Source organism: Haliaeetus albicilla, chromosome 24, assembly GCF_947461875.1.
Source record: "Haliaeetus albicilla chromosome 24, bHalAlb1.1, whole genome shotgun sequence".
NCBI classification, from domain to species: domain Eukaryota; kingdom Metazoa; phylum Chordata; class Aves; order Accipitriformes; family Accipitridae; genus Haliaeetus; species Haliaeetus albicilla.
In genome coordinates, this window is record NC_091506.1 from 21,862,373 (window position 1) to 21,879,688 (window position 17,316).

Sequence of the window (17,316 nt, forward strand, 5' to 3'; positions counted from 1 at the left end):
TGCTCACCCAATATGTCCTTCAGGGGAGTCAGCACACAGTCACACCCCTAGGGAGACAGGTCTGTGTATCCAGGAACCATACATTCAACAGATTCCCCTAGATATGTGCTTCTGACTCATCAACTTGCCAACACAGCAGGCGAAGCCTAGCACATTTATAAATAATCTGTGGGAAACTCGGGGGAAACCGTAGTTTTCCTCCCTCACAGGAGCTTCTTTAAACAGGAGCTCCCTTTCCTTAGATGTTTGTAAGGAATTCTGCGGCATGTAACAGCATTAAAAATCAGATATTCACTAAGTTCAATGGACAGACAGAGATCTTTATGTGTAAGTACCAAGAGCAGTACAAGTGTCAAAAGCACCACAAGCTTGTGCAGCCTGTGCTGAAATCCATGCTGTATTCTCGTGGCTTTGAGTTTAAAGTTAACTTGGAAACATCTGCATGCCTTGTAAGTCAGTATAACTGCAGCCCCCCAAATCTCTGAGTTATGATGGAACAGCAGCAGATCTTTTTCAAGTCAATGAACTGTAGCATGACATCCAATTTTAAGTAGAACTTTCCACTGGACCCTGTCACAGCTCTCCTAGCAGCTAAAGCTTAAATAGTTAGAGATAATGACACTGCCTCCAAAACAAATCACAGGCTTGTTCCTTTCAAGGGATGCAGTCAGGAAAAAGCTGTAGGTAGGAAGGCTGGGGAAGGCAGGAAGGGAGGAAGTATGGGTTAGCATTTTGGCTCTGTGATACTACAGCACCAATTTCCAAGCATATTGGATCAGTAGGGTAATTTTAACTTTCCAAATCTCTCATGGACCATAATCAGATCAAACCGAATTGAGGTGAATTTGAAATCTACTGTCTTAATACAGGTGGACTGCTGAAATGTAGATCACACGCAGTGGCCAGCAGCTCATGAGCAACAATTTGGGAACCACTGTGCTAGGGCTTGCTCTGCACAGTGTTGGCTATTAACAGAAATTGCCACAGAATTTATTCTCTTAATATCAAGTTACTCTGCAAAATTGGAGCTTTCCAGTAGAAAGAAACACATCTCGGCTAAAGTACCTCATTCAAAAACGTGAGGACAAGTGGTACAAAATCTTCGACCTGCAGCTGCAGATGGCTAGTTTATGTAGCTACTTTTCAGATGGTGATTTTGACCTTACCAACGCAAATTGTCATGGAGGCAAAAGACAGCCAACCCCACTGCCTTGTAACCAGTGCAGAGGAAACCTAGACAGTCACACGGCCACAACATGGCAGGTCACCCACTGATGTCTTACCAGACAATGCCAATGGAGTGGGGAGGGCTGTAGCCTCTTCTGTACTCATGGCACATCCATGCCCAGAGAAAGGTAGCTCTCCTGTTTAAGAACCAGCCTCAAGTGAACTGAGTAGTCAGTTAGTACTCCTCTGGGAACAGGTCTCAATAACTGAATATATTGTATATTTTTAAAAAGCCAAGTCAATCAGAACCAATACTTAGCCTAAGCACAAGGACAATGGGACTATGATGAAGACAAGGGCTAATCAAGTGCTAATCAGTAGCAAAATCTATAACCCTGAGCAGTAGTTTTTCATTGACACTGTATAAATTAGCTAGAATATCATTAGCTATTACCTTTTCAAACCACATGGGCAAAGAAAATTCCTGATTATTATGGTGGATTACAGGACAATCCAATTATTATTCTCAGCATAAATACTCCTTGTAATTAATGGGCAACAGTGTTAAACTCTGCTAGCATATTTTCCACATTAAAAGTCACAAGCAAGTCATTGAAGATTTTGAGCAATCTGGCAACCCCTGCACAATAAACTGGGTTTCAAAATGGTAATTAGCCAATTCTATGAGATGTATCCTCTCTATCTGCAAGTCCTAGTAACAAACATCAGTGTTTATATTTCTATTGCTGTATAATTATCATGTGTTAAACATTAGTTCACACATCATCCTTAAATTCACATAAAGCAATGTGGACATTAAGAAGACAGACAAAAATTTGGGATGGGTTCATAATTCACCGACAAGGTAAACGATAACCAAAAATCCCCTCCAGACCTGCTTGGGAGGAAGAGGGGAGTAGGTCTTCCTGACTTGACAAGTGTATGACAGTGCAATGTACACTGCTGGTTTTGTTACCAATTTTGTGTATCATAAGCCAAGAGATGCCAGCAGACATAGTGAATGTTACTTCATCTTCTAACCAACAGACGGTGTGCTTTAATGCAGTGAAGTATATAGAAAAGACACAGGGCTGACTCTTCAACTACGCTGATGGCTACTTTAATCCTGCCGCAAAAGAAACCAGCTTACCTTGAAAACCTCTCTAGAAGGTGTTCTTCTGGTTCAGTCCTCCGGCCAGTTGTCACTGCCATCCACTCATTTCAGTGAGTCACCTGGGAAGTCAAAGGAGCCAATGTTTTCTTCTTCTAGCTGTTAACGTTCATTGGGTATCTGGGATGCGTCTGCCCTTGGTGGAACACTGTATGACAGGGGAGAGCATCTGCTCAGCGATCCCTGGGACAAGGCAGTGCTGCTCCAAGGGGTGACCGCCGTGGTGGGCTCACCCCACTCTTGCCCCTGCTGGGGAGCGTGCCCTCAGAGAGAGACGGCCAGGGGGTTCTGACTGGAAATCTTGCACCGAGAAAACGTCAAACTGAAAAGGATCCCAGGAAAGGGGCGATTCTGCCCAATTCTTTCCCTACACTTAGGCATTTTTGAGGCAGTTTGGAAACATATCTACGTTTCAGCACTTTGAAAATGCAGTTCTGAGCTTTCGTGTTTGAAATACCTCTCCACTTGGAAACACACACCACTCAAACTCGGTCAGAAAAACTGCTAGTTTTCCTAGCAGCTCCCCAGACTTGCAGTTCTTAACTTCTTTGTTCAACTTTTGTTAACTCAGGCCGAGGGGAAACCCTCAATCGCCGAACTGCTCAGGGGGAACCCATCTCCGGCAGGGGTCTGCCTGACAGCGTTGTGGAGCCTGCCCGGAGAGGGACGAGGGGGGAACGAGCGCCTTGGTAAGAGGCGTCGCCTCCACGCAGAGCGATGGGATCCCAGCCTGCGGCCGGCCGAAGGCGGGTCAGGCCTGAGAGGAGAGCCGCGGGGACCGAGGCCCGGGGGCCGGGGGCCGGGGGCGGGGGCCGGGGCCGGGGCCGGGGCCGGGGCCGGCCGCCGCCGCCGCCGCCTGTGGGCCCGACCGCGGTCCCTCTCCTCAGGGGCGGGCTGGGGGCGGGGCGGGGCGGCGCGCGGCCGGCCCCGCTGCTGCGCGGCCGCTGCTGCGTGGGGAGGGCGCGGCGGAGCGGCGGGCGCCGAGCTTTAAATGAACATTACTATCGCTCGGGGAGGGCAGCGCCGGTGGCTCGGGCCGATTGGCAGCGGCGACTCTTCTTCTTCTTCTTCTTCCTCCTCCTCCGCCACGGCGGCAGGTAGGTGTCCGCGTTTGAACGCAAACTTCAGTCCTTCCCCGTGCTCGGTTCGCGGCCGCCGCGGCACCCTGAGGCGAGGCGAGGCGAGGCGAGGCGGGCGGCGCTCTCCTGCCCCGCGGGGGGACACGGCGGTGCCCCGCGCCCTTGGGCGGGCTGCTGCCGGCCTGGCGGGACGCGGTCGCGGGGGGACGCGACCGCCCGCGGGGGAAGGAGGCTGAGGCGGCGCCGGCGGCGTCTGCTGGGAGAGCGGCGGAGCCGAGAGGGGAGAGGGCCCCCGCGGAGGGGCCGGGGTCGCCGGCGGGAGCCGCCGAGGTGGATCGCCGGCGGGAGCCTCTGAGGTGAATCGCCGGCGGGAGCCGCCGAGGTGAATCGCCCGGGAAACGGCCGCCGGCGGTCGCCTGTTGCCGTCGCGCTGGTGGCGGCTGCGGGTGCCGAGGAGGGTGGCGGCGACACTCGGTTCCTTTCAAACGCACGGGCAGTCGCTGCTGAGAGGGAGCCGCTCAGCCTCCGCCTGTCCGTGCGTGCGTTCGCAAAGGCGCGGTTGTCGCTAGAAACCGAGGAGGGAGAGCGGGGGTCTGCGTGACCTGCTGGGCATCCCTCGGCTCTCCGGGGGAACGCCGAGCTCTCGGTTCAATGGAAGTCCTAAACAGCCTCATCCAAATAAAAGTTATTTCCAGAAGGTGGAGTGTTTTATTTTCTTTCGTTTAATATTCAATGCGTTCCGATGCTCTGTTAGTCTGTAGCAGAGCCTGGATTTGAAAACATGAAGTGTCAGCCTAGTGCTCTGTTTCTGGCTTGTTGGTAATGGATTTAAAGATTTAGTTATAATTTCAGTTCCTGTATTACCTTTGCCCGGTTGCTTTAGAACTCGTTTAAACTGTATTTTCAACAGACACGAGTGAACTTTAAAGAAAAATCAGGTCAGGCATAGATTCCGGGCATCAAACCCTTTTCAGGTCCCAGAAATAGCCACAGAAGTAGCGCGACCAATTCTTTTTTCATGCACAAAGCTTTTGATTTTTTATCTTTGTTGGAATTTCTGGCAGATACTGGAGCTCATCAACTAGATATTTTCAGCTTAGTTTATCGAAATAAACATGCTTTCTAAGCTTGCGTTCTTATGCAATTATACTGGTCTCCCCTCACTATGAGAGGTTTGCGTTTCTGAAAGAGATAGTAGTTCTTAAAATAATAAAGTCTGTTTAGCACAAGCTTTTTCTTCCTGCATTTTTAGGGTTTAGATCTATGAGAAGGTGAAAAGGAAGATGCCTGTGAGGGAACGTGCATATGAGCTGTTATGGGGTAAAAAAATGTACTTGGCTATTAATAAAAAGGGTTCAGAGAGAATGTTTTCTTTCTAATATTCTGTACTCGAAACAATGGGGATCTTAAGTTATTGTATGTCTTATAAAGTCTTGAAACAAGAATTGACAAATATTTATCTTGCAGTAAATGGGTCAGATAACATCTTCCACTGGATCTCTTACTTCTGTATTGGACAGCTTTGGTTGCTAAGTAGCTGTGAATTTCTAATCCCAAAGTAAATGATGTCATAATGACATCATCACGTCCTTTCACTTGATTGATTCTCATAAGAGAACAGTAATGAGATTTGATATACATGTCCCATCTCTTTAATATTCTTCCTCTGCTTCAGGGGATTTCCTGACCTGCCTGGCAAATTCCAGTGAATCACACTGAGCTCTAGTAAAAAGACGTTCCTTTTGGAGATGAGGTGGAACATTAAAGGGACAGTGGCTGATCCTTGTCACTTCAAAATCTGAGGAACTTGGCAGCTTATGTTTTAAGTGTGGGGACCTAGATATGAAGGGCAGTAATTTAAAACTTGGAGTTAATAAATTCGTGTGCAGGTGCAAAAGTGACTTGAATTTCAGACACTCAACTTGAGCTGTTCAAATTGACTTTAGTTGGGGATCAAGTCACTTAATGTGTGTGAATCTAAATACTTCAGGTGGGGCAGGGGAAACAGAGAAAACATAAGCTGGTATCTTCCTTCAGTTGCCAAAATAAATTTCAGTCCTAATGGTAAATGGATGAAATTGGTCAGAAATTGACATGTTAATACTGTGTTAAGAACTGACAGCTCAATATTATTTTTTCTTTTAACTAGGTAGCATAATTTAACCATTGATAAGTTTGAAGCATTTTAATATCAACACTGGCATTGTACGGAACTCCTTGTAAGAGATTTCTAAATCTTTAGAGTTTGTAGAATGTGTAAGAAATCACTGGGGTTTTGTTTCTTCTGAGGATAAAGGTACAAATGACGTCATTTGGTGATGATCAGGATGGACTGCTAGTTTTTACAGTTTATTTTTATCATGTGTGTGTTCATATGAGCATGGGTCTGCATAAATTTTAGGCAGTTGTTTTCATGATAAATAGTAGTTTTGGGATCATTAATTTCTTCATACCCAATGAGTCCGAAATATACTAGACAGGGCTGTGTGCATTTTCTGTGCGTAAATCTTACTATTTCATGTGCATGTGGAAAATGGAGAAATGAAGCAATTCTCATGTCTGCTTTATTGAACGTGTAGTTTCGATTGGTAAAGTTAAAAGCTGAGTCTGTCTCATAACATTCAGAGGCTGCATACACCAATCTCGCTTGATTCATGAATGTCGTGGGTTGCTAAAACACATTTCAAAAGTAAACAATGATTTGTTAGCATGAACGAGTTGGTGGTTAATGTATTTACTGAAGACACTGACTGCTGATGTGATGCTTCTATTATTGCTAAAGTACTGCAGCATTGATGGCACTATTAAGTATAACAGAGTAGTAATTGAACATGAGGACTGGGAACAAGTAGGAAGGTGGTGGGGGAAGATGTTTTTGACTGTATCTTTGAATCTATTCACCATGTAAGTGCAATTGAAGCTACAGATGCAAAAAGGAAATTTCTAAATAATCTGTAAGAATTCTTCACTCATCATCCTATATGCAGTGACAAATTTCCACAAGCTTTAAATGCTTTCTGGGATGACTCAACTACGAACAAGTGATTTGGAAAAAAAATATTATCTCTGAAGAGAATCCTTGGTGACAATTTCTTTTCAAGTTATCTTAGGATTTTCTGCTTACCATGATTTCTTCTAACTCGTGCTTGCCTTGAATGTTGGAAACAAAAAATGAATTTGGACTTGGGGATATATCTGTGCCTTTCAACTGCATGTTAGATGGTCATCTGTGACATTTGCATGGTCGTGCTTTTAGTATGGTGACACATTTGGTTACATAAAATGCGGAAAGCAGTGCACCTCAAAGCCTTTCTGAATGCTCGTAATGGAAGGTTGATGCTGCAGTCCTGACCTCTTTGAACAGGCGATGACAGCGCAGACGTGGCCAAATAGAGAAAGACAGTGAACACTTTCACAGTTGTGACAGATCTCACTTAAAAGACAAGGTCAGTTGTTGCAGTGGCTCAGTAAAACAACGGACAAGGCAACAAAGTCTTTTGTTGTACAAATAGCAATAAGAAATGCAATCTTTAGATTTTTTGCTATCTACCACAAGACTAAGCTGCTTTCAGATCATGGGTGAATTATCTGGTTTCTGGCTTAAAAAACCCACAACTGATGTGCTTCAGAACTTCTAGCGACTGAGATATTTTGTTCCCTGCTTCCAGAAGCATGTCTTTTGACTGTCAGTGTGAGGATAGCCAGCGTTTCAGCCCCAACTTCTGCTTTTGTCTTAAGCTCTGTGTGAGAATAGAATGAAATACCAAGTGGATTATTGGATTTACTTTTTTTTTTACTTAGATTTTCAAGGGGGAAATAATATCTATAAAATCTGAGACTTTCTCAGGCCACTTGTGTGAGCCTTTTATAAGGGCAACATCAGCGGTTGGATATTTGAAATGTGTTTTGTTCAGTCAGATTGGAAAGTAACCTGATAAGTAAATTCATCTACACCTGGACCTTCTTTACTGATGAAAAAAAAATCTGCCAGCTGCATAAAGAGTGCTATTTACAGAATGCAGACAGGATTTGGTCCCTCATATACTAGGAAGTAAAATACTTAAAAAATATATTTTTGTATATATACTCTACCCTCCTTTCTGTTACGAAGGAATTTGAAGAAGGAAAGTCACACAGTGTAACACGAACAACAAATCCTTACTCTCCAAGAAACACTTTGGGTTTTTTTTGTTTTTGCACAAGTGTATTTTGCAATAATTTTAATTGTTCAAGATCTGGCCAACATGCAAGCTTGTGAACACAGAAGATGCTGACCACGTCCACAACAGAGCTGATGTAATCTGCAAACCAAGGACAAAATGCTGCTGTCGGTTGCACTAGTGTAGCTGGAACAACATTAGCTTGAGAGGTCATGCTTTGGCTTTTCCCCAAGGAAACAGACCCAAACCATTTACATTAACGTTCTGATATTTCCACATTGCTACACTGATCAGGCTTAAATGTGCAGAAAAATGCCACTCTTTTAACAATAATTCTGCTTTGTATTGTGTTAATGACAGCTCTGTTACAAAAGAACCCTGTGGGTTACTGGGAACCCACAAGGTATAACAGGTACAAGTCCTTTGACTTCAGCTGTAATTGATACAGTGCTTTCAGTAATCACTCTGGTGTCTCAGAAGTCCTGTGTTTGTCTTACTCTGTAGGAATTCAGATGTGCCACTGTTGTCTGTTTTAAAAAAAAAAAAAGCAAAAACAAAATCAAAAAAACCCCAAACACCACCCAAAAAACCCTAAAAGAAATAAAACAAAATCCAGATTTGGGCCTTACACACTGGTAGCTAACATTATCTATTAGATATGAAAAGGCTTTCCATTTAAGACTTAAATTAAGCATGTTTAGGTATCAGTTGTTCCAAAATCACTTTTCCATTCAAAATTATTTCTGAAAGAATTCATCATCTAAAAATAGAAGTTAAGAATAATTGAGTGATTTGTTAAGCTGGAAATTTTTTATTTTATTCCAGTTTTGATCTTTATATTTTAAAAGATGTGATATGTTGTTAGCAAACTTAATGCTGATTTTAGTCTGAAGCGCTGTCTTAGAATAATTTTTGTGTGAATTGAATCTTTTCTGTGTAAAATAACGATTGTTTTAATGTTTAATTAGAATGATGTTATCATGAAAAGCATGCAGTGAAAAATCAGTACTTCTGATACCAATTGTATTCATATGCTTGTCAAGCAATGCCTACACAGTTGAGGTTCGTTCTGTAACTTTACCAAATTGTATAACAAGACTAAAATCTAGGCCAGAAGAAAGGAAGAAAAAGTCACATCAGAGGTGAATAAATACATCACAAAATTTTCTTTTGAAAAATATATGCTTTCAGTTACTGATTAATGTATTCCTTTCAATACAAATTAAAAATTCATAAGTAAATTGTCTCAGTCTGATCTTGAATTGTGCTTGTGCAAGAAATTCTGGTTTGGGGTTTTTTTTTTCCTCCCTCTGAGGTAAAATGGGTAGAACTAAGCTCAAGATGTAAACTGTTTTCCCAGAGAAGTTTGCTCAGGTTTTCATCACTTCTGAGCAGTGGGTGTTGGAGGGGCGGGGGAGATCTTGCGCACTTTGTGCAATCACCTGTCTTCTGAAATGTGACTTAACCTGGAAGGTAAAGGGCACATACCACCAACTCTTCACCAGTCTGAACCCTAGAATTACTTAATTTGGGGGTTCTGCGATACAGCTCAGGGGAATCGGTTTGCTTGTTGGTAGTTTTTTGTCTGGGTTTTCTCCTGGCTGAAATGTAGAGGAGATGCAGTCTGACAACTGATACAGTGCTCAAAGAGAAAATATTTTTCTCTATCAAGGTGATATTGCTGTTTAACATATCTCTTAATTTCAGGCTATGACAACTGTTTTCCCGCTGTATGACTGTTTTCTCAGTGAAGCTGAGATGAAATGAGGCAGCTGTTTTAAAAACAAGTATCACAGGAATAAAACATGGCCTCCTGTTGTGGATACAACAAGGAGGGCACTGTTTAGTATTCTTCGCTTCCTCAATTGTTTTTAAAGGCTAATGAAAGCCTAAGGAGACACTCAGACAGTCATACTAGCACAAATCCCTATTATTGCTCTGATGATGAGCCTTGATGCTGGAAATTTTGCATGCTGCATCTTTGTTGACTTCTGTAAATGCTACAAATAGCAGGAAGGGATAGATAAAATGACACAGATGCTTTAATTATGATTTGATTACAGAGCAACCAGAGGAGTCTATTCTGAGGAATATGCAATTAGAGAAAATTCTGAGGACTATCTAACCTTCCGAAATTAAAATTAACTGGGATTATTTGAGCAGGGTTTTAACATTTCTGAAAGAATATCATTCCTCAAGGATCTTGCTGCTCTTGTGTAATAGATCCTCTCTAGCTTAGCAGATGGGTTTCAGGGTAACACAATGTCATCTTCTTCAGCTGCATCTACTGGTTTGCTTCACCCAGCAGTCCCATCTTAGTATCTCTCGCGGGTCATGCACAGGAGGGCGATGCAGAACCTGTATTTGAAGTGGAAGTAAGCAGCCATCCTTGGGTTGAAGCACAAAAAAAAGGAAGAGCAGTTTAAGCATTCCTGGATCATCTCTCCGTATCTTATCTGTGAAAACAGAGGTTTTTCAATCTCATGAGCAAGAAAATTAGAGTTGTGCAAACTTGTTATGCAGGTTCCAAAGGGAAGGCGTAGATGGAAAATTCCATGCCTTTTTCCTCTTGCAAACTATTTAATAGCAGAAAGCTATATGGTTAAATATGTTAAGCTTCTTTGTGGGCTTACTTGAATTTAATTCCATTGATTTCACTAGCTGTCAAACATGAGCAGAATTCAGTATCTGTCCCAGAGCTGAAGAGCTACGTGCTTTCAGCCTCAAATGTAAAGACACTTAAACCTTATGGAAGTTACATTCTCAAATAGTAATCATGCTTTCTTCACTTTCCTGAAATGAGTTCACCTATTTAGACAGGCAGCATCAGCCTGGAGACTGATATCAGGCACAGAGTTGATAAAACAATGAGTTGCACCTGTTAGATGCACGAACAGCGAGGTGAGGGCACAAGCAGGTCAGGAGGCTTTCAGGTTGCAAACAGCACCATGTACACATAATGGTGACAGTAGCTGTGAACAATGGTTTATTTGCTTTTCCTCAATGCTTAGCATGTCATTTACCAGCAGTGGAAGTTTATATCTTATTTTCTGTAGAACCTAATCTTTAAATATTTATCACTAACACTTGAAAATCATTCTTCAAGTGTAATGTCAGTTACTGTCCCTGAACTACCTTTGCCCAGCCTGAAAGAACAGGACCTGACAGCAGTCCTCCTGGGCTCCAGTTTGGGACGGAGTGTTCGCTTTGGAGCTGGAGCGTGGCAGCAGTGGAAGGGAGAAAGACTCCCACTTCAGTGAGCTTCATGAGCTGCTATTCCAGCTGTTCGTCGAGGCCATGTGAAACTGGGCTTTGTTGATCTTGATGCCTGGATGCTCTGTGAGTGGATAGGGGGTTGTGAGAGTGGCACCAGCTGGTTTCGTTCACCTCCCTGACAGGTCTGTTCCGAAGACTGACCTTGCTTTTGACCTTGCTTACCTTGAATAGCAACGGATACACCTGACCTGACACTGAAGGGATGTGGCCAGCATAGCTGAGGGTAGACAGTATTCAAGACACTTAAAGAATTACTGTTCTTTCTGAACAGGTACTGAGCAAAATTAAGCTTAAGTGTAGCTAAAGATCCACTGGATTCAGCAGCCTGTCAGTCTCCCTTGTCAATTGTAAGGGCATTTGCTAGTGTAGTGCCTTCTTTATTTATTTTAACGTCTTTTTAAGAGCCTTCAAACCCTCCAACTTCAAAGCATTTCTGTTCCTACTGACCCATGTGTATTTCACAGGGATAAAACCTCTAGCTAGCAACTTGGGGATGATTTGTCAAGGGTCGCTTTAATAAATTAGGTTATTTATTTTCTGCCTGAAATTCCCTGGTTGGTGACTAAGAGAAACTTTGTATTAAGCTGTGCAAAGCATAATGAGGTTGCTGTAATGCTTTGATGTGGAAATGCTTAAATGCTAAAAAAAAAAGTGGTGTTATTGATAGAGAAAGCTTACTTGAAGTGTTTAGGGACAATTTATATAAACCAAATATAGATTATACTATAAAGATTATAGATTTTGATAATAGTCCTTTAAAATTTTAATATTGGACATCATAAAAAGGTCAAAATCAAATTATTTTCTTGAACTGCTCTGCAGATAGTTACAAACTCAGTCCTTTTAAAAATAAAGATATATTTGTTATCAGTGATAGAGAACCTAATATTGCAATAGATGTACAGTAAGATTTTTTGTTTCTTCATACCTGTTACAAAGCCATTCTTCATCAACAAACTTACTGATCTGACTGTTAATTTTTCTGGAATTACAAGGCTATAGCGAATTTGACCTATGCTCATCTCACTTAATGAAGATGGTTATGTAAGAGTTACTTCCCCTTAGCTGATCGAATTGTATTCCCCATGCCACTTCTTGCTTTCCATGTTGCTTCTAGATTAGCAAAACAGAGTTTGCTGTATTTTCTTCTTTTCTTCTTGAATCTATTCTTGAGGCTTATTAGCACAAAGTAGCTCTAAGCCATGGCTTGGACACCAGAGATTCTGAAAGCCTCAAATAGCCGTAATAATGGAGTTGGATGAAGGATGGTGGTTGCCATGGGAACAGTGCATGTGCCACACAAGATAATGTAACTGCTGTAGTGCAGAGATCTGTGCTGCATATAGATTGCAAGATTTCTTGAATTTCTTATAAATTTTGTGCTTTGTGCTAGTGAGAGCAAGTGAGAGAAGCTTGTCAGCTGGACTAAATCCAGAGAGATCTTCCTAATTTGAAAAAAGTTGACTTTTGCAAGTGAGGGGAGAAGAAGGGGCCAGAACTACTTGAGAGTATTGTTAGGTTCACGGCCTTTCCTTCTTGAGCTGACAGTGTCCTAACAGTTGTGTTAAATCGGAGTTAATGAAGTATTGGAACTGAGGCACTATGGGTGAGTGCCCTGAATTAAAAGTGACAATAGAAGGCCTTAGGAAACTGAACTTTTACCTATATAATGTTTCATACGGTGGCTTGTCACCTGGACACTTGCACACTATCACAGTTCACCAGTGTACCTCTTCATTGCTGTTGTTGGTGTGCCACTGAAAAGTTCATTTTTGTTCCAGCTTGTCGAGGACAAATCTAATTAGTGGCATAGCTGTGTAAAATACTGTGATTAAGAAAGATCACACTCACTGACAGCCAAGAGGATGAGTGCAGTATTGGTCATTTCACCAAGCTGGCAGAACGTAAAACATGCAGGTTTTAATTTGGAGGAATTCTGTGTGAACAGGACTGCACTTCATTCTGGTTTTTTTCTGAGGTTGGGCTTCTTTCTTCTTCAGATGTATGAAAATCACACCTTTTGGAGTGGCAACATCTACCAGCATAGCATAGTATTAGTGGGCTGCTAGAGTTGTCTGCAATCTTGCATAGAGATGAATGAAGCAGGACTGGTTTTGCTATAATTCTGCAGCCTAAGTCTTCTGGGTCCTGGAATAACAACATAGAAACTCCAGTTATTGTCCCAATAGCCCAGATCCTCACTGGCATAATCCAGCAAAGGTCTCTCAGTGGTCTACCTGGTGAAGCACTGCTTCACCAAAGGTAAGCCCTGGCATGTGATCTCAACAGAGGCTCATACTCTGCTTCAGGATCCTGCTTCCTTGACTCAGATGAGGTTTCTAGGCCATGTTCGTTCCTCAGTGAAAGGCAGCTGGGTCCACTATTGCTCAGAATGATTGTGCAGATGAGATAATGCAAATTAAAACGGTCTTTCTAATGGTACCCCCCTGGGAGGGATGATGCCAGAAACTCTTGCTTGCCTTCAGCAGGATTGCTGGCAATTAGCCACTTGTCCTCTCTCTAAAGGTAAAAGTTGCAACTTTCCCAGTGCTAACCTTACTGAATCAAAGCTGCTACTTCCCTCCTCCCCAGTTACATGTGGGGAAACATACCCTTTAAACTTTTTCTTACATCTGCTTTCCCAAATTTTTCACCATGAGGAGTTTGTGTCAGGACACAAATTTCTGGCAACTATTAAAAAAAAACCCCAACAACAAAAAAAGTGCCGTTGACACCTGAGACTTATGGGAAGGTCTCTGTTTTTTTGTTTTTATTTTATTTTATTTTATTTTAATCCCCGGAAAACCTCCTGTTAGAAAAGATCCTGTGTAATTATTGATTTTACAAGGTTTTTGGAGATTATGTATATTGTTTCATACCTACCTCATGCTGTTTGAATCTCTGGGTGTTGTCTGAATCTACCTTAAAAGTATCAGAACTTTAGGAACTGTGAGTTAGTGAGGTTTCCTGTGTCTGCTCTAATAAGATACTTATCTTGAGGAAGAGATGGGTAACTTAAAATACATCTGAGGTATTACTTGTCAGAAATGTGTCTGAGAGGATGTCTTTAGAAATGTTAGGCTATTGTGCCCTCTGGGCATTATTTGCAGCGTTGTTCATCAGTATGGGTCATCTCAAATGTGGTGCTAAGATATCCATTCAGTTTGTTCTCGTCTGCTGTTTCTGTTTTTTTCTTGACTACTGTTCCTGGTTTTAGATCCTACCACCACATCCCAGCAGACTACCTAGTTTTATTGCCAATTCAAAAAACAGGCTGTACAGGGTCAGCTTCTCTGGACTTCTTCTGGGGGTTTTTGTACAGCCAAGACATACTGAGATATCATCAAAGATGCCCATTTATAACCAAGATGCCTGCTTTGTAATGTATAGACAGGTAAATTTTAGACCACTTAAACATAGTAAGGGACATACACTCTGGTATGTTTAATTAAAGCCATCAGTTTGTAATTTCTTTTGTAAACCTTTAACATTTTCTGGGATTATGTAATAATTCGTGGGTGAAATCCTTAGTCTTTTTTGAAACTATATGTTGAATTTAGTAAGAGAATTAATTAGTGAACTTGAACATTAGACATTGCTGTACATATTAGTAAGCGTCCCCTGCCTGAGTGAAACCTGACTTGTGGTGTCAGTCACCCACCAGTTTGGCTGAGCCCTTCCTGCTGCACCTAGTTTGAGTAGTGCTTCTTGTCCCCTGCGGTCACTTTGTGTGCGGCTGTTACGTGAACGAAGGCTGGGACCTTCTGCCAGGTGCTCAGGGATTAGCCGATTAGGTTTGCGTATGTGTGTGTATGTATACATATAAATACACACACATCACACTGTGTGTTCGTGTGTATATATATGTGTGCATATACTCTATAGTTCTTATCTTTTCCTACTGTCAGTTATGCTCCTGCTGTCATTTGACAATGTTTGAGATGATTGCTTGGATTAGAAAGTGCTTCAGTTAGGATAAATGTGAACAGACTGGAACTGAATGTCAGGTGTAACTTGTTTTGGCCCACGCTGTGCACCCAGCTGGAAATGGCTTGTCACCATAACAAGGTGGTAATATGGTTCTGAATGAATATGTAGCAGTGGCACAGTTACTGATTGTTACTTCTTTGTCCTTGGACTACCTGGTACTGTCCTGGTACTGTCACGATTTTAAAGAAATACTCAGCTTTTAAGTATGGGCATATTTAGGAATATCTATAAATACATACAGCAGTCTGGCTCAAAGTGCCCATGAAGAACGCCAGTGAATATGCTTACTCTTTGTGGTGTTTTATGGTGTTGATGTCTATTGCATTGTCCCCAGGAATTTTCAATTTCAAAATGGTGCTTAATTTGATAAAGGCAGGGACTGATTTTATAGTGCAGTATCTTTTCAACTTACATTTTTTCTGAACAAAGTAGAGTTTGAGGGGCCAGATAACAAACACACATGAAAGACAGGGAATCTGCTGCTGTCATTCTGTGGAAAAACACCTAGGTTACCAAACGTATCAACTTTCATGTTATCCCTTAGGTGACTTTTCTTGGTTGAACTCCTCTGAATCTGAAAGCTGCTGCTGACTGCTAAGGTCTTGTGTAGCATCTAGTGCACAACATTCTGTAATTCTGCCTTGTTTACTGTACCAAAGCTGCAGGAATTGAGTGATTATAAAGTAACGATTAACACCCTGTAGCTGAATAGATTTTGGGAGCATAAGTCTGGTAAGAAATGCAGCTGCCACCCTCTCCACTATCCTGCCAAAAACCCCAAAACCCACAAAAACTCTGGCATGTAAGATGGTTGCTGGATTGAATACAATAATGTTTCAATAATCAGCATGTGTAGTTGAGAAGGGAATGAGTATTTCTGAAGAAAACAGCAGGAAAGTGAGCCAAATGCTTACCTTGGAAAGGTCAGTGACTTGAATGGCTCAACAGTAATTTTTACTCGTCGTGAATCTGGCCCTGGCATCTAGGTTCCCTAAGGAGTAGAGGAAGGGCTTTGTTCATTTTTTTTTAATACAAGCAAATAGAGACTGTCTATGGTGTGTCATTCAGAACTCCCTTTTCAAGTGTTCATAGCAGCCTTTAAGCAAAAGCAGCAATACCTGACAGTGCATAGATACATGTGGTAGAATTTAATCTTCATGGCTGGCTGAAAAAGGAGATTGATGGTTCTGCTTCACAGTGACACTCAGAGGACTGTAAGGAAGATTGTTTTCCCACATTTGCATTCAGCTACTCCAAGTATATCAATTTCCACTGAGCATGAGGATGATTTTGATTTTACACAACAAGAGTTTCCAAGGAGGTGCTAGATTTACAAAAGCGGTTGCCAAGGGTCTCCAAGGGACTTGACAGATTTACAGACTGATGACATACTACTAGTGTAGTCTCAGTGGAAATTGGGTTTGATATAAATAATAAAGAATGGGAGGTGCTCAAGGACAATGTTCAAAAGCAATTTAGAGAGGCCGTGGAACATTTTGATTTGTCTTAGTCTAATTCCTCCCACAAAGGGGAGTTGAACTGTGACTGGTGGAATTTATTTATTGTAGCTTTATACTTTTTTATATTGAAAATTGACCTTCAGCATTATATTCCACTTCTGTCTGTCTTTATGCAGATTACATAAAAGTAAATGGGTAGTTTATGAAGGTAAAATATTCAGGGTGGGGAAGGTTTAAATGAAAACTATCAAAGAATGTTTTTTATTTTAAAAGACTATGTATATCTTAGCCAAAGCAGTTTAGTAATGGATAAATATGGGCTTGGGGAATGCTTAGATGGACCTTTGAAAACCTTCACAAATTTCCTAGATTTTTTTTTTTAAGTCTATTTTAAAACCCCCACACACTTATTTGCTGATCATGTCTATACTAGCATTGACAGTATTAGAAAGGTGACCCTATTTAGTTTGTTCTTTTGTTCTTTACATAAGAACTTGCTGCCTTCTCTTCTGAGCAACACAAAAGCTGTTTTATTTCTGAGGAACAAATGCTTTCTGAGTGAATCCTGTAAGATGCTGGTTTTCTTTCGTGAGGTATTTTTTTCTTTTGCCACTATTTTTGAAACTGTAGAAAATTGCAACAGAATTGCACTGCAAGGGCAGAGCTGCTTACCTTGTGATTTGCTTCAAGTGGTTAAAGAAAAGAATTGCTGAGAGGTGCCTGGTATATGGTGGCTAAATATGTGAATATCCATGTACCTGCTAGTTAGAAGCCATGTGTGTTGTGGCTACAGAAGAATTCTTTTCATTTATAGATGTACTGATGTTAGAGGTGAGATGGAGGTGCAGGGGAATAATCTTCCTTCTTTAAAGGTTATATAGGTGTTGTCTTGAAATGCATTGTATTCAGGCTTCCTCAAAAGCTATTGCAAAAGCTTATTTTTTTGCCAGAACATATTGTAGGTTTTAATCACATTCATGTATTTACAGTCAAGATTAGCTGCTTCCTTGCTC

At 41.7% G+C, this 17,316-nt stretch overlaps 1 protein-coding gene across 2 annotated transcripts in view; it reads left to right on the forward strand.

Moving 5' to 3' along the window:
- Positions 1 to 3,261: 3,261 nt before the first annotated feature.
- SLC6A1 (solute carrier family 6 member 1) overlaps positions 3,262 to 17,316 on the forward strand; it is a 62,863-nt gene continuing 48,808 nt past the window's right edge. Inside the window, exon 1 of one of the 2 annotated variants that reach the window (XM_069769770.1) lies at positions 3,262 to 3,435. The gene's annotated coding sequence lies outside the window, so the exon portion shown is untranslated. Of the gene's footprint in view, positions 3,436 to 3,778; positions 3,800 to 17,316 lie in introns of those variants that run through there. The other variant, XM_069769771.1, reaches the window with a different exon arrangement.